The 22,819-nt window shown below is 38.0% G+C and overlaps 1 protein-coding gene across 6 annotated transcripts in view; it reads left to right on the top strand.

Annotated features, from left to right (window-relative positions):
* Nucleotides 1–7,825: 7,825 nt before the first annotated feature.
* CHD7 (chromodomain helicase DNA binding protein 7) overlaps nt 7,826–22,819 on the top strand; it is a 210,996-nt gene continuing 196,002 nt past the window's right edge. Inside the window, exons 1-3 of one of the 6 annotated variants that reach the window (XM_058176200.1) lie at nt 7,827–8,089; nt 10,291–10,394; nt 10,663–10,718. The gene's annotated coding sequence lies outside the window, so the exon portion shown is untranslated. Of the gene's footprint in view, nt 8,234–8,783; nt 8,959–10,290; nt 10,395–10,662; nt 10,719–22,819 lie in introns of those variants that run through there. The other 5 variants (XM_058176197.1, XM_058176201.1, XM_058176202.1 and 2 more) reach the window with 5 other exon arrangements.

Here is a 22,819-nt window from a genome sequence, read left to right as displayed (position 1 = left end):
GAATTCTAAAGTCCCAGAGCACTTTAGCTGCTTCATTTTCTACTTCTTTCTCTATTTCATGTTCCCATCAATTCTTGCTTTCAGACAAATAGTATTTCTTGCAGATCTTTTAATGCACAACTGTTGCTACTTTGTCATGCTGTTGTTTGTATCAGTCTGTGCAACCTTCTTGAAGCAGCTAACCAGGTAATCCACTGTTTCTTCAGCTTCTTTGCAGAGGTGGCACTTGCTATCTGTTGCTGTTTTCTCAACAGTTTTCTCATGACTTTGTATGAATTTGTTCTTAAGGCTTGATTTTGTGCAGCCAGAATAACCCTCTCTTTCTTCAACTTTATTGCTCTTAGCCATTATTGGACCTTGCTATTATCTGTTTCCCCTACTATTTTTTAAATGAACTGGTTATGTAATGCTTTGCCTTCCAGTGCCTCTTTTCTGTTCTTCATTTGGTCTTTTTTGGTAGGCCAGTTTGGTCTCTCCAGTACTGAGTCAGCCTTCTTGGTATTCTTCCAATGGTCTATTTTTTTTCTTCAACAATCTGATATACTTGCAACATTCCCTGCCCACTTATTTTCCTTGACAGTAGAGTCTGACAACATTGCTGCATGGATGAAGGGCATGATTCAGAATAAGAGAATAACAGAGTTGGAAAGGACATTGGAGGTCTTCTAGTCCACCACCACCACCACCCGCTTAGACAGGAAACCCTACACCACTTCAGACAAATGGTTATCCAATATCTTCTTTAAAACTTCAAGTGTTGTAGCATTGACAACTTCTGGAGGCAAGTTGTTCACTGATTAATTGTTCTAACTGTCAGGAAATTTCTCTTTTGTTCTAGGTTGCTTCTCTCTTTATTAGTTTCCACCCATTGCTTCTTGTCCTGCCCTCAGGAGCTTTGGTGAATAGCTTGACTGCCTCTTCTTTGTGGCAGCCCCTGAGATATTGAAACACTGCTGTCATGTCTCTTCTTTTCATTAAACTAGACATACCCAGTTACTGCAACTGCTCTTCATATGTTTTAGCCTCCAGTTTAATTATTGTTATTATCAATTCATTATTATTATTTTCCTGGTTATCCTATCCAGGGCTTTTAGTTATGCTTGAGTCCTTTTCACTATTCCAGATGTGTATCTAATGACTGGAATTGCCCAGGTGTTAATTGTCTTGATGGTATTGGTTCCATTAGTTTGGACTTTAAGATCCTTCTCACTCTCTTGGTGTATTCATTTCTAACCTTGTTCTTGACTTCAGTATGCTTGATGTTGTCACCTTGAAGGATGCCCATATATTTGTAATGATTTCATCCAGACTCTTAATGTGATTTCCATAGGGCGTCTTGATTTTTTATATTTCCATAGGGCATATTGACATCACTATTTTTCCCCATTTGATGGTAAACATGCACATTTGTCCAGTCCAAACTCCATTGCAATATCTTGGCTGTATATATGGACAGTGTTGAACAGCAATTCTATTTCAGATGGTGTTTATGGTTTGTTGCACAGTCAGCCAGAAATTGAGACTGAAATTGGCATTTTTATCCATCTATTGAGTCCTTCCCAAGGATCTGGGTTAGGCGGATGTTTATGTTTGATAGTGTTAGTAGTATTGTTGTAGGATATAAGCTATTCTAAGCAAAGCTGCCTTTTGCAATTATCATGAACTATTTTTTAGATTGTTGTACATTTCCCAGAGTAATTTGTTTTGTGAAATAAATAAAAAAATAAAATAAAATTATGCCATACTGTATTGCACTACAGTATACAGGTAGTCCTCGATTTACAGCCATTCATTTAGTGATTGTTCAAGGTTACAATGGCATTGAAAAAAGAGACTCATGACCATTTTCACACTTATGACTGTTGCAGAATTCCCATGGTCATGTCATCAAAATTTGGATGCTTGGCAATTGGCATGTATTTATGATAGTTGCAGTGTCCTGTGGTCATGTGATCACATTTTGCAGCCCTCTGTCAAACAAAGTCAATGGGTAACCAGGTTCACTTAATAACCATGTTATTAACTTAATAACTGCAGTGAGTCATTTAACAACTGTTGCAAGAAAGTTCATAAAATGGGACAAAATTCACTTATAACTATCTTGCTTAGTAATGGAAATTTTGGGTTCAGTTGTGATCATAAGTTGATGAATATCTGTATTGCATTGAGATTCCTGACTCACTGTTTATTACATTTGTCTTGCCTTTTTATCAGGAAGAAAAAAGTTAGTGTGCTGTTCCTCCCACTATTTATATTAGTGGCCTAATGCCTAGTGCAAGAGCCAGTCTGGTTAGTTATTAAGGCATCAGGCTAGAAACCAGGTGACTCTTCTGCCTTCAGCATGAAGACAGTTGGGTAACCTTGGGCCAGTAACTTTCTTTTAGTCCTATGAAGAAAGCAATGGCAAACCATTTCTTAAAAACCTTGTCAAGAAAACTGTAGGAAATTGCTCAGACAGTCTTTGAGACTCATATTATTGATTGAAAGAAAAAACATGGCTGGTCTTTCAAACTCAAGGTAATCAACTGTAGCTTCAATACTTAAAATGTGTTCACCATTGTTTGTTACATTTGCTGTGTGTTTGAATGTTTGTACTTGAACACTACTTTGCTAACTACTTTAGCCTGTTTATAGCTTCCAGCCATCTTAGGTTTCAGTATTCAGTGAATAGGGTTGTAAGACATTAATATGAAACCCATATCCATGACAAATTGCCTATACAGGCAGTTCTTATTTAACAATGATTTTTTAACTGACCATTTGAAGTTACAGTAGTGATGAAAAATTAACTTTATGACTAATTCTCACTTTTATGGCCTTTGCAGGCCTGTAAAGCAAAGGAAAACTGAAGTAAGATCGTAACTACAGTCATAGTTTCACTTACCATAGTAACTGCTTCATTTAACAATCAATTTGCTGGCCCCAATTGTGGTTGTTAAATGTACATCTTACATATGTACTAATCTCAGCTCACAATCTTCTAACAGCCCATAACACAAAATTAAATCCTGCTTCCTACACAAAATATTTACATACTATAATTTTGACTAATGGAGAAAAACAGTTTGGGGAAAAGTTATTTGAATAAATCTTTGAATATTTTGGGGGGTGCGGTTACGCTGTGTCCAAATTTTTTTCCATTAATTAATTTGGACAACATCTTTTGTAAAGAAATTTCAATTGCACGTATATCAATTATTCACCAATACTTGTCCAATGGAACTTAGATGTTCTAATAATTTCAAGTTGACTTAATTTTTTTCTTGTATGTTAAGTAAAACTTTCAATTCTTGTTGAAGGTTTTTGTCTTTAACTTGCAAAAAATTCTTTAAGATTGAAGCGAGTCTTTTGTATGGAGATATAAAATATATGTTCTTCAGTGGTGAAATCCAATTTTTTTTTACTACTGGTTCTGTGGGCGTGATGTGGTGGGTGTGGCTTGGTGGGCATGGCAGGGCAAGGATACTGTGAAATCTCCATTCCCACCCCACTCCAAGGGGAAGGATGTTGCAAAATGTCCATTCCCACCCCAATCTGGGGCCAGCCAGAGGTGGTATTTGCTGGTTCTACTGAACTACTGAAAATTTCTGCTACCAGTTCTCCAGAACCTGCTGGATTTCACCCCTGATGTTCTTGCCGTAAACTATTTAGAGAAAATAAAAGGATTTAATTGTTTTAAGATTCCTTATGTTTCCAACGGAACGCACCAACCTGTGCGCTCTCACAGAGAGGGACTCCTTAGGGTGCCGTCCGCCAAGCAATGTCAGCTGGCGACCCCCAGGGGAAAGGCCTTTTCTGTGGGGGCTCCCACCTTCTGGAATGAACTTCCCCCAGGACTCCGCCAACTTCCTGACCTTCGAACCTTTCGCCGCGAGCTGAAGACATATTTATTTATTCACGCAGGACTGGCATAGAATTTTAGATTTTATTTGGTTTTTAATTTTTTAGTGGGTTTTATTGTTTTAAATATATTTTAATCTGGGCCAAATTTAATACATTTTTTAAATATTATTTTATCTTGTATTTATTCTGTTGTTATGTTTTATCTGGTTGTAAACCGCCCTGAGTCCTTTGGGAGAAGGGCTGTATAAAAATCTAAATAAATAAATAAATAAGTACATACATACATACTTTATATTATGTTTCTTGAAAACTATGAAATCTTACCAGATGCCTCCTTAAACTGGAATTTATGTCTGCTACAAGATTGGTGGTAAATAAATAAATTCAATCAGTCAATAAATATGTACAGAAATGTATTTTTTCATAAAAATGTAATAAAATTTCATTAAAAAATGTATTTTTTCCTAACTCTTCCAAAGTATGCTTGTGTTAAGACTTTAATTTGAATTCTGATAGATTTAATGCATTTATTATTCGAATGCATATGAATGCCCATCTTAAATTCATGAATCTGGGCAGCTAACAGTTAAAAACATTATAAAAATATAACAATACAAACATATCAAAGTATATGCCATAGATTTTGTGCCATAGATAGTGTTTTACATATACTCATAGAAACATAGAAATATGTAGGCCATTTACCCATTTCCCTTCTCAGTGTAACAATCTAAATTAAAGCATTCCCAGCAGACTGACCATTAACCTCTGCTTTTGCTCAGTGAGTGAAGAAGAGCTTACCATCCTCCTAGTCAAATGGTTTCTTTCCCCTAAACTTCATATGAAATTTACTTCCTATAATTTAAAACTATCATTCTGAACTTTGAAATTATTGAGAACAGGGTTTTTGTGTGTGTAATATTTCATATATTTGAAGAATGTTGTATCTCTCTTCAGTTATCCTTTCTCAAGGCTAAACATGCAGCTCCTTCAATTTCTCTTTATAGATTTTAGTTTCTAGTCTCTGATCATTTTTGTTGCACTTCTCTGATTATGTTCTAGTTTGTCTGAATGTTTCTTAAGTGCAGTACCCAGAAATGAAATTAGTAGTGATGAGATCTGATCAGTGCAGAATAAAGTTGATCTATGTGATATACAGTATTCTTTTCTAATCTAACGACAGGTTATTTCTGTCTTCTAGAGTATTAACTGTACCAATAAAGGACAATATTTGTAGCTCAGGGTTGAAATGAAGGGTCTCTGATACTTTCTCAGCTTGCTTATTTTCGTGCAGATGTTTCATTACCCAAACTACATTACATCATCAGTGCTCTGCAAGAAAACAACCAAACTCAGAAAGCCCCAAGGATCCCTCAACATTAGCTGCTCCATCCAATTTTGTGTTATCCAAAATGTGATAAGGATTCCTCCATTTCTTAGTCCAACTCACAATATAAATATTTAAATAAGGTATTTGAACCTTCTTGAACTTCTCTAATTTGATGAACAACCATTGGCGAACATTCTTTGAATATTTTATAATAGTTATTCCTTTCATCATGCACCTAGTCTATACTTAACTTGCTGCTCAAAATTCAATGGATACTTTTTAAATGCTTTGCTGAAATAAAGATATATTAAATGTATATCATTTCCACAATGATCATTTTCACAAAGCTTCCACAAAGTTTGTTTTCAACAAATATATAATTCTGGTAATTGCCACATTGTTTTTAAGATGTTCATGATACTACTTTATAATTTGTATGAAAACTTCTTAAGTATTGATGTCAAATTGATTAGTAATTCTATGTAGCCTCCTTTTCTCCATTTTTGAAAATAGGAATGATATATAGACAAATATATGTGACAAATAACTAGTCAATAACTAGTGGTTAATACCTTTAATACTCATATGGTCTGGACATCTAAGCAGTCAAGAGATAGTCCCAGACCATGTTTCTATGAGTCCCATACTTTAATCCTATCTCTTTCCTCATCCTACTTTTCACAAATTTGCATACTTTCTTTTGTTAGAGAGTTTGAAGCAAATAGAACAGGAAGTTGGGTATGTTTAGCTGCTTTATTATTAGCATTTTGCCATTTTACTGAGCATTTTTATTTTGAATGTATCTTAAAGTTACATGTAGACCATGCAACAGCTAAACTGGTAAATTTCAACATTCAAAGCCTCAGCCACATTGTCAATCTGTGTTATCAATTTATATTAAAAAGAAGCTTCCTGTATTTTCATGCAAAAGTAGAATTGAAAACTGTATGGAAATCCTGCAGGCCAGCTCAACTTGAGTTAGGTAGACCAATATTCTAATTTGATATCGGACACCATCTTCAGTGCATTACTCACTGAGCAGGTGCTTCCAATAATTGAGAAAGATATTTTAAATGTGCACCTGTTACTCTGCCAGTTTCACATATACAAAAACTGTGAATTAAATCATGAACTAAACTCTATGAGAAAAATAAGAGTAGATGGTAGGGATGACAGCTAGTAAACATGGATTTTGTTGATTCAGACATAAGGAACTTAGAAGAAAATGGTCAGTGACCTAACCACAGTATTCACCTGGATTTCATGTCTGTTAACTTGGGTATCCTATTTCACTCTAACTTCTGAAGGCATACTGTAATATCTTCCAATTAAACTCTTTAAAAATGTTAAGTTTTGCTCTGTATAATTATAACCAAATTCAGACACCTCCCAAAATTATATTAAGAGTTTTAATTTGGGAATAGTGGGCACCCTGGCAATGCTTGTGCTTCTCTACTTCAGTCCATATACTACTAGAGTTTAACATTTCATAGTCTTTACAGTTCAGGGGATATATAGAATTTCTCCCCCTGTATGCTATATCCAGGGATCTCTTGGGAGCCATAATGGAAAAAGAAGATGGCCATCTGTATTATGGAATTCACTTAGGGTATTTGGGCAAGACTCCCATGATAATTTCTGACAGGTCCACATCATCCTGCATCCTGTGGTCTAGTATTTATTGCACATGCTGTACCACTGAGGCAGTCCTAATGTAACTTGGAAAGAGCACGTCCAAGACCTCGTGTTTCTTGGGGGGGGGGAAATCCGCTAGATTTGGTAGACTACAGTCCCTATTAACTTGGTCACGATGGCCCAAGTATAGCGAAGGGATCAGACAAGGGAGCCCCGAGGATCCGTCCAAGGGAGAAATCGCCGTCCCGTGTTGAGGGATCCTGCAACTCTGCTGTTAACAGACGGATTCCCAGAAACCGGCTCCTCGCTGAAGCGGAAAATTCAAGATTTGCGAAAGGCTCTTATTTGCAGGTGCCTTTCTTTATTCTTTCCCAAACTTGGTAACCGACAAACAAGTTTTCCTGCTCCTGAAGGTCGAAAAACTTTTCCAAGCCAAGAAGAGGAGCAGCAGCAGGAGCAAACTGCCGGCCAAGGCGGGTTCTGTGTGGGCAGCTTAGCGCTGCGTCTGCAGGAGGCCACGAGGACTCCGGTAAATGCCGCCTTTCCTTTCGGGGTTCTCGGGCAATAGCCTGTGGGGCAAGTAGATAAGGAAGGGCGCCGCTACAGCTTCTGTAGCGGCACGTTAAACTCGACCTCCTCTTTCCTCTCCTCGATGGGCGGGAGGGAAGGAGGGAGCGATAGGAGAGCCGGGTGTTGACTTGTCTGAGCGCTTGTGTCCCCAGCGCCCTGTCAACATTTGACGTCCCCTCCCCCACTACACATCTTCCCTGCGTCCTCCTTTCCCGGGAGAGGATGGGAGGAGCTTCCTCTCGGACTGAAAAGGCCACCGCGAGTGGGGGGGGGGAAGGTTAGTGACCTGACCCCTTCCCCCTCCGCTTTTTAGGAGATCTGGATTCTTGCATAAATTATGCCAGCAGTTGATGACGTTAGGGGGCGGGGCCTGGGGAGTGCGCGCTCTTTCCTCCCTCCCGCTCGCCCACGGGAAGGAGGGTGGATAGTGGCGTCGGGGGCGCGCCTCGTGGCGGGCGGAGGGAGCCAGCGAGCGGACAGGCAGGGGGCGGTAGCAGCGGCAGCCGCCTGGCTGGCTGGTGTGTCGCTCGGCTTCTGCGGACGCGCTCGGGAACTATCGGATTAAACTTGAATCGAGTGAAATTACACAAAGGAGGGAAGCGGATCCGGGACCCGGTGGAAACCTCGAGGACCCTCAGTGACCCCCTGGCCGGCCCGGATCAGGGGTTTCCGCCCGCCTCGCTTTGATTGCCCGGCCGAAACCAACTCCCGGTGCGTGTGCGCCTGTGTGGGTCTCTTCTCTCCGCGCTTGCTTGCTTGTTTGTTTGTTTGCGGGGAAGAGGTGCTCCCGGGCGCCCCGGCTCTCCTCGCCCCCTACTCCGCTTCCGAAGACGGCGGCGAGCCCATCCCGACCCGGTAAGCGACCTCGCCTTGAGAATCGGGGAGAGCCGGAGGGCAAAGGCGCACCGGCTCTGGAGCTACTGCCCGGCTGGCCGGGCCCCACAGCAGGTCGGGGGAGGGGTAAGGAGAGCAATGGAGCCAGTGTGTGCGTGCGCGGATCCTCGCCCGGTTTCCGCCGGTGCTGCTCTCTGGTCCATGTGCATCCCCGGCCGAGGAGCTTTCCAGGATGTGGGGGTGGGGTGGGGTGTGGGGAAACGAGAGAAAGGAAGGAGGAGGAAGCGACTACACCGGAGAGCGGGAGCCGGAGCGACTCCGGCGGCGCTTCTCTTTCTGACCTCTTCTCCCCTTCCCTCCCCCCCTCCACCCGGTTCTTTCCTCGAGCGCAAGTTTGGAGGGCGATTAAAATAGGAGGAAAAGTTGGATGAAAGTCTCCTTGAAGGCAGGGGGAGAAGCGGGGCTGGCTGAGGAATCGAAGGGGGCGCGGGGGAGGGTGGGTTGGCGGAGGCGGAGGACTGAGGGACTCCCGGGAACGCTCTCCCTCCGCCCTGCTGGCCATGCCGAGCGCTCCTGGCCCTGGCAGCACAACAAGCGCTAACAAAGTGCGGGGGCCGGCCCTCCCCGCCTCCCGCTAGCCTGATCCGGGGGCTCATCGCGCGGACACATGGAGCCGTTGGAGGCGGCGGGGAGAAGTGAAGGAGAGAAAGAGGAGAGGGAGCGCGAGGGAGCCGAAGGAAATGGAGGTGATGGTGGGGCGGGGGGGGTTGGTGGCTGTGGCTGGGTGGGGGGGGGGGGGAGAGGCACGAGGTTGCGCCGGGGTTATTTGTCTTCCCTGAAGAGGAGCGGGGAGGTTGGCGGTGGGAGTGAAACGGGAGTCACACGCGGGGGACGGTGCGGGGAGGGGTTCCCTACTGTTTCCTAACAACCCAAGAAGAAAACTGAGGGGGGTGGTGGCGGGAGAGGGAGGGAGAGGAGAAGGGGGAGAGAGAGACGCTGTCTAAGCGGGCTGGCGGCGGCAGCAACAACAACATAATAGAGACTTAACCCCGCGGACCAAGTCTGCTTCCCTTTCTCTCTCTCCGTGTATGTCTTTCTCTCCTCCTCCCCCATCGCCACCTTTCGCCTGCGCGCTTCTGTCTCTTCTTCCCTGGTCAGAAGCGGGTCGCCGAGAAGCTTTCTCCGGTGTCCATAGTTTTCCCCCTCCCTTCCCGAAACCAAGGCCATTTTGAGGGTGAGCGGAAAAGGTGGTTTGAGGCCAGGCGGTCAGGGAGTGTGTCTGTTTAGGTTTGATTCAGCCGAGGACGCGGAGCTAGCCAGGGATTTGGTTTCTGTCGGGCTGGGGTGGGTGGGTGCGTTGGTGCGGGGCGCTGGGCTGGTGGAAGTGAGAAGCGGACGCTGGAGGGGTGGATGTTGGCGGGGGGAGTTGATGAGGGGGGTGGGGAGAGTGTTGTGAGTGGGTCTCGGGGAGAAGGAGCAGCCATCATTATACTGCATTCATTTTTTTTCTTGATGGTATTGCATAAGGAACACTCTCTCCTGGAGCGTTTGACACCCTCTTAAACTGAGAATGGGGGCAGTCCTGGGGAGACATCAGGCTTATGGGACGGGTCTGGGTAGGCAGTAAATTGGAGAGTTTCTCCAAAGCACTTTTGAATATTGCTCAGGCTTTGCTTGAAAGTAGTTTCTTTAAGGAGACAATAGACAAAAGAAAAGTAGCAGGACACGGGGAGTTTCCTTTGAAATATTGAGGGAATGTTAGGTGCAACAGTCTACTCTTTCTAGTTTGCCTTTGTTTTTGTTTGGTGAGGTGTTCAGTATGGTTTTTAGAAGGCTTGGGTTTTAAAAAAAGTGATTTCCCCCCACTACTTGGTCCTTGTATATTTCAGTTTGGAAAGTTAAAATCTCAAATCAGTAATTGCCCCTGTCCTGCAAAAGAAATGAGTTCCATAATTTTATTTCCTGAGAACTACTGGTAACTCATCTTTTTAATTGAAGAATATCTATTTTTATGTATCATAATATGCACAATAAATACAAGAATAAAAGTTGAATGAAATATTTCTCTTTTCTCACAGATCATCCTGTGTAACGGAGACAAAAAAATCATAGTGACTATGACTCTAGCAGCATGGGTAGCTGATTTATCCCAATTATAAAGCCAGTTAGTTTGCAGTAATGTGTGAGTATTGTTAATTTTAAAAATCAGAGTTGTTAATTATTTTTGTAGATGCCATGATTCATAATTTTCCAGTTAGAACACTACATCTGTTGCTTGAAGTGTGCTTGTTTTACTGCTGAACAGCAGAGGCTCTCAGTCTTTAACCTAAAATGGCAGCTTAATTTGACTAGGGCCCCATTCATTGACAATGATAATAAAAAGGCTGAAAGCTAAATGTAGCTGAATACATTGTTTAGAATACAACTGAGAATTCTGCCTTCCTTTATAGGATATGCAGAGACCACAACTTGCATCAAGACTATGAAAGTTCCCCCCAAAAAACTGGTAAATGTGGAATTGATTTATGAAGAACACATGGTTAATAATTGGCAAGATAATGTAGTGATCATGAAATAGCCAGTTCTAAAATAGAAAAGCAGAAAAGTGATCTCTTTCAAACCCCTTTTCATTGGGTTTGAAGATGTGAGATATATATATATGAAGCATAAAACAGGTGAACTGTCACTCATATTTAAAAACAAAATTGCTTTTTTGGCCATCATTTTAATAATAATTCAAAATGTAACTTATTTTTGACAAATTTGTTCTTTTTAACATAAGAAAACCAATTATTGCAAATTGACTGTAATTTTTATTGCAAGTGTCTAGTTTCAAAAAAAAATTTCACTCTTCCAGAACTCAACATTTTTAGAACATCTGTATATTTAAAGGTACACAAATAGCATATCTTTACTATTACATTTTATTATGTTACTACTTCTAGGATCTAGGGGAGCCCATTTTGTAAAGGTTATCAATTTCCTAAGTTTAATTAGAAATATACAAGTTTTAGAAACTCTTGCTTCCTTTTTCGTGCAATTTTTAAACAGGTTATTGTTGGGAATATTTTATTGATTTTTCAAAGAAATGGTTGTTGAAATAAGATACAGGACATATTTAAGATCTGCAAATAAATGTAGTCTTGAAAACTTTCTATGAGTGAAGAGATATTTTAATCAACTCTATTGTAGCAAATAACTCACAGTAACTTGAGAATCTTATGACATTATTATTCTAAAACTCTTCCAAGACAAGGAGATTGTATTGATGCTGATTTTGAAGATTGATAGAAAAATTCTCGAAGATTCAGACTGCACTGTTATAACATAAAGCATTTATTTATTAATTTTGTCTGACTCTGGAAGTTAAACAGAAACTCTTTCAGCTTATGTAGAAAAAGAACCTTGCAGTTCCCACAGTTCACATTGCAGATTTGGGAAAGTTGAAAAATCTTCAGCTTCTAAATGGGAAATATTCTTTCACATATAAAACAATAACCATTAGGAAAAAACACATGATATTAGATATATGTTATGTGGCCGAATATTCACAGATGTAAAGTTAAAAGCATCTTTCAGTTGCTGAAAGTTCAGGTGGAGGTAGATTCTTGAGAGGCATTTTAAGGTTTTCTGCAGCACAGGACAGGGAAATACCCTTAACCATTTTGAATGTCTGCCTTATCTTTACAGTTATGCTCACCTTTGAATTTAGCATAATATTCAAAAAGAAAACAATACCTTTCCCTCTAAGAGACAGTGATAGATGTAAATTTTGGCTGATTTCTAAAGCTAACAGAATTTGAAGCTCTGTGGAATTAGTTGCCGGGAAGAGCTTTTTTAAGCTATTTTGGGGAGATGTGAAAAATGGAGATCAACAAAGCATTTTGTAGGGCTTTTTACCTTTAAGTTTTGATCTATGAATCAAATTATTTCAGTCATGTTGGGTTGTAGAAACCTCATATCTTCCTCAATATGGCTCTAGATTTTACGTGGACATTCCATTTGCCACATCTTGAGTAACTGTGCAAATTATGCACAATCTTAAAACATCTGTACATAGCTCTAGAAACCATCGTTCAATAGGAGATTCCAATTGTATGTGGGTGTTTTGAAACTGCATATCAGATTTCATGTTCTTTTGAGGAAACACAGTTGTACCCACAACAAGCATGATTACCACATAGTGCAGAACAATCCTTGCTGTGGAACGTACCAGATACCCTTAATTTAGGAACTTTTATTCAGTGATATATCTGGCAGCAATTTTAATGTTTTGAGGTGATTAGAACAAGTCCCATGCATTACCATCAACCATATCTGAATGGTCTGCTTGCTTTTAGTTTATTTCAGAGAGATAGTCAACATTTTTTGAAGCAACCATTATGTTTTATACATAATGATTTATGGGTAAAAGAAATACTGTAGCCCAGAAATTTTCTTTTGGCTGATCATACTGTATTAAGTAGTGATGCTTTATCATATTTGTCTATTATTATAAGATTTAATTACAGACTATATACATTCAGAAATAACTGAGATAAAAAGTACAAAATATACGTAATATTCAGAAACCCATCACTAGAATACATGCTTGCCTCTTTTATTGTAAGTTTTTTTTCCTTTGTAATGGAAGTGTATATATGCTTTTTTAGTATTTTTTTCTGGGTAAGTATTTTTAGGATTACAGCCTGAAATATTTAGGTACAGTATTTGATTGGAAAGATTATGTAGTTTTTCTCACCAGCACATCTTGTAGCATGTCCTTATCATCTTATGTTCAAAACAGATTAGTTGTTAACTATATATTATGATTTCTTAAATAACCTACAACTGTCTATTCATCCAACTGCAGACCCAAACTAATTAGATCATATTATAGAATATCATAAATTATGAGTCCATCCACCCTTCACATTAAAATAGAAGTAAAATACAATATTCTTTTATCGCACTGATCAATGATTTGTATAATTGCTAATATCTACAAAGTTTTCTGAATTAAATATTCTAAAGTTTGAAATACATTCCAAAATTCTTAAGCACTTACATAGTGATCAGTTTCTAGGTTTCAGTACTATCCTTTTGATTCTGTAAATGTAAATTTAGGTAAATACTTGAAAATTTTAGACTGTTAAAAAGTATAATTTTGATCTTTTAAAATTCTAAATTAAGAATTAAGACTAGATATATTAAAATGGAATTGGTTTGGTTATTTTCTGTAGGCTATATTCTATATAAGATTTATTTGTTCATTTGGGACTCTTTAATTCATTTTTTAACATTTATAGTTTTTGTAACAACCATATGAATCAGAATTTCTGATATTGTGGTAAACCAGTTTGAAATTAGATCAAATCAGTGGAATTATGAAGCCGATTCTACCAGTATAGTACAGATAGTCCTCAATTTAAAACCACAGTTGAATGCAAAATTTCTCTTGCTAAGCAAGACAGTTCTTAATGAGTTTTGCCCTATTTTACCATCTTTCTTACTACATTTGTTAAGTGAATCACTGCAGTTATTAAGTTAGAAATATGGTTGTTAAGTCTGGCTTCCCTATTGACTTTGCTTGTCAGAATATTGCAAAAAGTGATCACATGACCCAGGGACATTGCAACTGTCATGTTAGTTGCCAAGTGTCCAAATTTTGATCACATGACTGAAGATGCTACAATAGTCATAAGTGTGAAAAATGGTATAAGTCACCTTTTTCAATGTTGTAACATCAAATGGTCAGTAAATTAATGGTTGTAAATCGAGAACTACCTTTATTTTGATGTTTACTCAGTCAAAATATAGTGTTTGACCTCATGAGATCCTTGAATTTAACCTAATTGCCAGTATTTCATGTTTGTCTAATTGTTGGCAAAGTTTCCCCGTTTGGGCTTCCAGTATTCCAAGATAGAGTGTATGAAATAATAATGTGTACATAGAAGGAACAACATCTATCTATAATTCCCAGGCAAGTGAATCTGGCTGATATAACATACCCAAAAAACTATGATATATGTTCAGATAAAAGATGTAGTGCTGAATTAGAAAACAGAGGTTTGAAATGAACACAGGGCTGTCAAACTCCTGGCCCATGGACTGGATGAGTCACGTGTTGGCCACGCCCAAGCACAGTTTAGTGAAGGGGGGAAAAGTCCCGATACATCACGTGATGCCGCCATGATGCCGTGAGTTTGACAACCCTGCCCTAGGGAATATCAGTTCAGCAGGAACTTGAAAAAAAAGTAATGGCAAAAATAGTCAGTACTTTTCTTAGAGATTTCCATGGTCCCCAAACCCAAGTCCAAAGTTAAGAGGACTGAATTTCAAATTAGAAAATTGGAATATGATAGACTAAACAGTGAAAAAGCAAATTTGAATATTCTATGAAATTTGTATTTATTCTATCTCAGACATAGAATGAATTTCAGGGTGAGTAAACCTGTAAGAGTATTTGATGAGATCTTTCTGCAGACATGGGAGAATTTTCACTATAAATGTTAACTTGATCAAACTTGTAAAAAATTGATCTTAGTGCTTATGTCTGAAATGATAGCAGTGTTCCAAAATTTGAGGGGCTGCCACAGAGAGGAAGGGGTCAAGCTATTTTCCAAGACACTTGAAGGCCAGACACAGAATAATGGATGAAAGTATAAATGTAAACAAAAAAAAACTGATCAAGGAGAGATTCAACCTAGAAATAAGGAAAAAATTTCTGACAGTGAGAACAATCAACCAATGGAACAGTTGTGGGAGCTTCAGCACTGAAGCCTTTCAAGAAGAAATTGGACTGCCATTTGTCAGAAATGGTGTAGGGTCTCCTGCTTGGGTGTGGGGGCTGGACTAGATTACCTACAAGGTCCCTTCAAACTCTGTTAATCTAAAAATAAGTGGAAAGTGGTATAGTTGTACAGAAATTTTGGAATTTGAGATTCTCTGTTTACATAGCTCAGTATCATTTACTATCGACAGTTTATTGACACTGTGAATATCTTTTTGACATAGTGCATTCTCACTGTAGGAATTCAGACTATAATATCTATGAGAGAAATCTATCTATCCTCTTTTTGAATACATCCACTGAAGGAAAACTTGCTACCTTGATTGCTCTTAAATTTTGCCTACAATTTGCTTTCCTATAACAAGACATTGTTTTCTATTCTGCATTCTGGAATTATTTAATAGGTCTTGATCTCCCTGCTGCCTTTTCTCTTAGTTTCTTCTCATATGAAATTTCCAGTACTCTTGTTGTTTATCTCTGCAGCTTTTTGGGGTTTTCTGATTTGTTTTTAAAATTTAGTTCCCGTTAGTGATAACAGAACTTGAGCTGAGTTAAGCAATGAAAGATATAATAAAGTGGTTCTTATGATTTGAAAGTATACTTTTATTAAATGCAGCTTAACATTACTCCATGTAGTTATTTCAGACCATTTTAACCATCAAGAATATTTTCTTTTATTTCTTCCTGCTAGATAGATAGAATCTATCTTGTCCAGTTTTGTGCACTGCAAATTTAATTTACTTTATTTCTTAATTCAATTCATTAATAAAAGACTAGGAAGGATATATTGCCCTGATTGAGAGACACACCACTCGGTACTTCAGTTCATGAAGAACAGCTGATTAGCAATATTTGACTGTTATGGTCAAGTCAGTTGTGCTTTTACCTACTAGACATGATATCTAGCTCATATGTAAGTATAATGCTAATCAGAATATGATAAAGTATTTTGTCAGATTGTTAAGATTCAGTTGAGCATTCCCATAATCTACTAAGGAATTCAAAATAAGATTAATATGATGATATATATTCTTACAAATTCATGCTGGTGTCTGGTAAATTACTGGTTACAGATTTTAGGATCTGCTGTACAATCTTCAGTTATTTATTTATTTATCTGTTTGTTTGTTTATTTATTTAACTATTTTCTCACATTTATTATTTTTATAAATGTTTACAAATAACTCAATGTGCCACACATTCAGCACACCTTCCTTTTCCTATTTTCCCCACAACAACAACCCTTTGAGATTGGTTGGGTTGAATGAGTGACTGGCCCAAAGTTAACCAGCTGGCTTTAGTGTCTAACTCAGGATTTGAACTTATGGTCTCCTGCATTCAAGCGTGGTGTCTTAACCACTAGACCAAATATTGATGTCAGACTGACTGGTCTGTAGTGTTCTGAACCTTCCTTTCTTTCTTTTTGTAGACAAGACCACACTTGTTATCTTCCAATATTCTGCAGGATAGACAATCAATTATTCCTCTCTCCCTCATTTATAGTAGTAATATTTGTGTACCGAAGGCTATGAGTGACTAACAGTCAGAACCATCTTAGAAACTCTTAATACAAATAAATAAGCTCACCAAGGGTTTTTTAACATTTATATAAAAATATAATATTTAATATGTAATATAAATAATATAATATAAAATATATAATATAAAATTTAAAAAAATATAATTATGACAGCATTATAAGAGATTTTAAAAAACCCAAAGTCATATGTTCACTAGCATAGGGTTTTTGATTTTATCTGGTTTTAATTTGAGTGGGTTTTATTTTTTTAATTGTATTTTTAACATGGGCCAAATGGAATCAGTTTTTTAAATTGTATTTTATTCTGTATTTATTTTGTTTGGTGTTTTTATCTGGGAGAAGGGCGGTATAAAAATTTGATTAATAAATAAATAAATAAATAAACTAATACATAACAATATTAAAAGCAATATCCAAGCCTTTTTCTTGGACTAGAGTGTAAAGGCAGCTCTTCTGAAACTCGGGACAAAAGAATAGACTCTACCTCAAAAGGGCATGTGGTCAGCGATTAAAATACTCATTTTCTAGGACCTAAATGAAGTTGATCCTGTTCAATCTGTTTGAACGGGCGGATGAATATGGGAAAAAACAGTCACTCATATAACCCTGCCAGGAGCCATTTTGAACTTTAAAGGTGATAACCAGCATGTTGAATCACACTCGTAATCCCACTGGAAGCCAGTTATGCTACGTTGGATTCACTTGATCCATAGTCTCAAAACTGTTGTTTTGGAGAGGTTTAATCCCAGTCTATATTGATAGAATATCCTCTTTTCAGAAAAGATGTTCTGATAGTGGTTTTCTAGCTTTTCTAAGAATAAAAAAAAACAAAAACGGGAACATAATGGTTTTTTTTATTATTTTGATTGAACAAAAAGTTTGATGTTAAAGTATGATAGAAACAAGTATATGAAGTCACATGCAGAATCCTAAGTATGTTTTCACACACTTATCTGTTGTAAGATTTATTAGAACATCTCCTAAATCAGGGGAAGTCAACCTTTTTACACCTACCGCCCACATTTGTATCTCTGTTAGTAGTAAAATTTTCTAACTGCCCACCGGTTCGGGGGGAGATGTGTGAGCTATTCTGGGACAAGGCTCTTTTGTTTGTGGTCGCACTATAGCACCATTTAGTTTCACTTATGTAACGTGAACTAAACTTATGCGCAGGCGATACAAATAGTATATTTTCAGAAATTTAAATTGTGACAGGGAATTTTATGAAAACCTAATGAAAATGTTTTTAAATAATGCTATGAAAATTTTTTAAAAAGTCAATTAAATTAAAAGGAAAGTTCTTCAGTATTGGACAAAACCCCTACCGCCCACCATAAAAGCTGGAACGCCCACTAGTGGGTGGTAGGGACCAGGTTGACTACCACTGTCCTAAATGAACAATGATGTTTTCCAGACTACTAATTATATGTATATGTATGGAAACTTAATTGACTACAATTTAATAATTTTTAAAATTATGTAAGAGCTCTCATTGGTACATTTTTAATATTTTTCTTCGAATGTCCTCTCTAGGATACTTAGGTCATTTTCCCTTTTTGCTGCTAAGCCTCATTAATATGCAACTAATTTTAATTGGCAATCTGTAGGGAATTGGTCTGCTCATAATACATAGGAGTGAATCATCACATAACAGTGACAGTATTCATCACTGAGTAGCAGTGCATTCTTAAAACTCATGTCTGTGGTCAGGTCTGTCTTATCATAACATAAAATTACCTTGAAGTAGATACCACTGACCACATCCATTGGGTTAGATCATTTTTAATCTATTAATTTTATTTAGAAGAGTGCATAAACACAAATAGAAAATAGAAAACAGATAAAAAGTACAAACAAAGCATAAATAAGTAAACAAGAGAACTAAAAAAATCAATGAAGTTGTGGCTTTCTAGTATATCATTACTATAATAAATTATGAAAATTGAATATATTGCTGTAAATATCTTAAAACATGTTTGAAGTATAAGCAAAGGTAAATAGAAGTATTGTTTCAAAAGTTTTGCTATTTTGCTATTTGTTTTGCTATTTGAAAAACATTTGGTGATTATGATAGACCGCCTTCAAGATATAATTTATACAGATATAGTTTCAGAATAATTCTATGTAGGAATCTTGAGAAATAATGAAATAAACTTTTAATAACTATAATATATTTAATTGCATAATGTTTTTGAAGCTGCATGAGTTCAACAAGGCTAAAAGTATATTTTTGTTGATTCATTTGTATTTGGTGCAGTGTCCAATAATAGCCGGCCAGCAATAAGGGATTTTAGTTGCCCTGATGCTGTTTTTCCATTGTGACAGTATGCTGGTGAAAACTTTCACCATTTTCATCACTGACTGCACTTAGATTATAGGGAAAGAAGTTCAAGTGTGAATGCAGAAAATGGATCTTCAGTGACATTTCATAGTCTTGTATGATGTAAGAAGTTTGTAAACCAGCGGAATGTACCGTATTTTTTGGAGTATAAGACACTTTTTCCCCCCAAAAGAGGATGAAAATTTGGGTGTGTCTTATACACCAAGTGTCGACCCGCTGGACCCCACCCTTTTGGAAGCTGGATATGCAGCCTCCCAAACAGAGAGCCTCTCAAACAGCCTCCAAAAGGTCCATTTGAGAAGCTCCCTTTGCAAAGAGAAGCTCCTTTGCAAACGGAACTTTTGGAGGCTGCAAACACAGCGTCTCAAAAGGAGAGCCTCTCAAACAGAATTTTTTTTTCTTATTTTCCTCCCCCCAAAATAAGGTGTGTCTTACCCTCCGGAGCATCTTATACTCTGAAAAATACGGTAGTTGGTGTTCTGTAATTGCCAAGAAAACTTTCAACTACATCCATGAATGGTTTCCAGGCAAATTTCTCTGGCCTAAAAACAAGTCCTTGAACTGCTAGTCATTGATGAAGTATGTGATTTGTGGATCAACAAAAATGCCTTTTTTAATCTTGGCATCAGTTATTCTTGGAAACTTCAGTCTCAAATAATTTAAACTTCACTTTCCTTGTTCATCGCTTTAACAAACATTTTCATCATTCCAAGTGGACACAAAATATCTTTGTCAGGTCAACATGTGATTCATGAGCCACATATTTCTATCCTGGAACCGAACTGTTTCTAAATGGCCATTTTGTTTAATGCATGACTTTTTTGCATGACTTTCACATTTGCATATGTAACAACAGTATTTGGTATATCCGAGATGCATTCCAAGCAGTAGAGCCACTGCTTTTAGATCTCCAGTACCTGGTATACTGGATGTACTTCAACAACACTAACGTATTTTCTTCCATGTGTACCAATAGGTATTGAAGGATGTACATTGCCATGGTATAAAGACAGATGATTTCTATAAAACAGTATTTGATAGGCTAATTTACAAGTTATTTTCATGATTAGCAGCCAAAAATCTGTAAGATACAAAATCTTTGTTATCCAGTGTAATTTTCAGTGTAATGTTGAGCTTTAGAACATTGCCACCAGATAGGGAAAAAACTATCTGACTTGCTCATTATATTTCCAACAATTTTTAGAGAAAAAATTATCCAATTTCACAATTTATTCAAAATAAATTTAATATTCTTTTTACCCTGAAATTATTATTTTTCCATTTTTGTTACTGCATTCGGACTCTGCATTCATTTGATTATGCAGGTTCAGATTCTGAGATTCAGATTCTTCAGATTCTTGTTCAGATTTGAACTTTATAGTTCATCAATATACAATAAAGCAGGATAAATTGCATGCTATAAGACTGTGATGGTGAACCTATGGCACGTGTGTCAGAGGTGGCACACAGAATTCTCTCTGGGCATGTACGCCATCACCAGTGCTCTTTTGGATTCCAGCACTGGACTTTGCGCATGCCAGAGCACCGGAAACTCGAAGACCAACTAGCTGGTGTGAATGCATGCACTGGCCAGGTGGTCTTCGAGTTTCCGGCTTGTGCATGTGTTCCATTTTGGGTACTCGGTGCCAAAAAGGCCTCCGGACTCTCAGCTGTTTCAGGCTGTAGGGATTGCCATTGCCTATTGCTGCGTGGGCCTCTGCTACTTGCTGCAAGGAGGTAAATTGCTGGTAGCAGATTTTTTTTTCTTGTGCTAATCAAGCAATGCTGAAAATGAAAGTAAAGCAGGCTGTTTACTGTTTGCTGAAAGGAGACAAAATTGCTGGGAGGCAAAGGCAGATTTCTTTTTCTTGTTTTCCTCACCAGAAAAGTTAGGTGCATCTTACAATCCGGAGCGTTTTATACTCCGAAAAATACGGTATATATGATTACAAAATTATCAAAATTGATTACAAAAAATATTCACTTTTTTCCCAATATCCAGTTTTTTTCTAATCATTAAAACCACAAGTCATAAGTGCATTATTTTCTGTTTCATGCAAATCGTATATAAGGAGTTTCCAGGCAGCTCTAAATGTAGACACTGTCTTTTCTCTGATCAAGGAAGTTAAATTAGCTGTCTTTGCAAACTACTCCATCTTCTTCACCAATCAATCCTCCATTGTGGGTGGTGTTGAACCTTTCCACTTTTGAGGATATAATAATCTCACTGCAGTTGTCATGTATAAATACTGAGTTTTAATGACTGTTTGTAGTTGTCTGTCACCATTGAACAAATTTGTTAACACATTTTTTTTTAATGAACGGACATTTAATAGGAAGTGAGAAGAGAGAAATCTGGACTTACTATTTTTCTATGTCCGTACCACACATCAATATATTATGTATTATTGCATGATCTCTTATAAATTGTTTATTTCTGTTTGTATCAACCCGAGATATTTATGCAGACCATCTGGAAATCTTGCGCTTTCTATAGAATTAGCTGAGCCATAAGGAGATATAATCCATTCTGAGACCCATGTTAAACAAATTAGCATGGTAATACAGTTTAAAGTTCAGAACTGCTAATCCACCCTCTGTTTTGAATAATTTTGGATTTCTAGTGGATTGTATAGAAATGAAGACTTGATTTGTTTGGTTGCTCTGAAGTTTACAAATTCCATTATAAAATGTAGTATTCCCAGTATAAAGAATTTCAACTAAGCTATATGGATGAATAGTTCAACTTTATATAAGACAGCTTTTTAAAAGTGCTTTTGCCTGCCCCATTTGTATGCAGGTTAACTTGATATAGGTACTAAATATAGCTAGGACCAATTTATAAAATCTTTTTCTCACAGGGAAAGACTGTGTATGGTTATAATGTGCATAGTATTCAGATTGCTAGTTGACAAGTATGCATATGGAAGGATGAGGTTAATTATACACAAGTTACTGTCAGGTGAAATATTACGGTTCCTAAATTATAGTAGGTTTTTTTTTTAACAGTACCTCTTCAGATTTAATCGGAATCTGAAAGACTCCAAGGTTTCCTTAAAAGTAGTCACTTGAAAATTTTGTGGATGAATCTTGGTGTTCAGACCAAGTGGGAAATCACTCTTTCCCATACTTAACATTAGCCTTTTCTATTCCTTCCCTTTCTATTATATTTCTTCTACAGCAAACAGTAGCTATAACCTACCCTTTCCTCACATATAATCTGCAAGGCATCTTACTGAATACAAAGTTTAGAGATTGACCGGAGTCACTCTTTGAGGGAGATGTGCAGTTCAGAAGTTTGAAAAATAAATAACTATGTATTTCCCAGTGGAATATTTAATATATCTAAGAAAAGTTTGAAAGACTGTAATTCAGCTGCCAATCAGAGTGGACGAAATTAAAAATAATAATAGTTTGATTTAAGAGGTTTCTTTTGTTAATAAATAATGGCTACTATAACCAAACTTTGGCCTAGATGTGTAACTCATGCAATGATTTGCATGCAATCAGAAAGATGTAGTAAAATAATTTTATATAAGTAATCCTCAAGTTATAACCACAGTTGGTATCAGAATTTACTTTGCAATAAGCCCCTGAGTTGCAATGCAGTGTAATGCCACAGCTGACCCCAGAGTGTCTGCTACTCCAGCCTAACCCAGCAGCCTGGCACAAAGGCACAGCTTCCTGGGAAGCACTAGGACCGTGATGGCGAATCTGTGGCACACATGCCACAGGTGGCATGCGGAGCCCTCTCTGCGGGCATGCAAGCCGTTGGCCAGCTCAGCTCCAGTGTGCATGTGAACGTGCCTCCCCCCGGCCAGATGATTTTCGGGTCTCTGCAGCAGGGGGCGGGGAGCATGTGGGAGATGTGCATGCATGCCCGGGGGGAGGGTTGCGTGCATGTGCAAGGTGGGGGAGTGCAGGGGGGAAAGGCATGCCCCCCCATGCCAAAGG

This window comes from Ahaetulla prasina, chromosome 3, assembly GCF_028640845.1.
Source record: "Ahaetulla prasina isolate Xishuangbanna chromosome 3, ASM2864084v1, whole genome shotgun sequence".
Classification (NCBI taxonomy): domain Eukaryota; kingdom Metazoa; phylum Chordata; class Lepidosauria; order Squamata; family Colubridae; genus Ahaetulla; species Ahaetulla prasina.
Note: the sequence above shows the minus strand (reverse complement) of the source record. Positions and strands in the feature narration are given on the sequence as shown.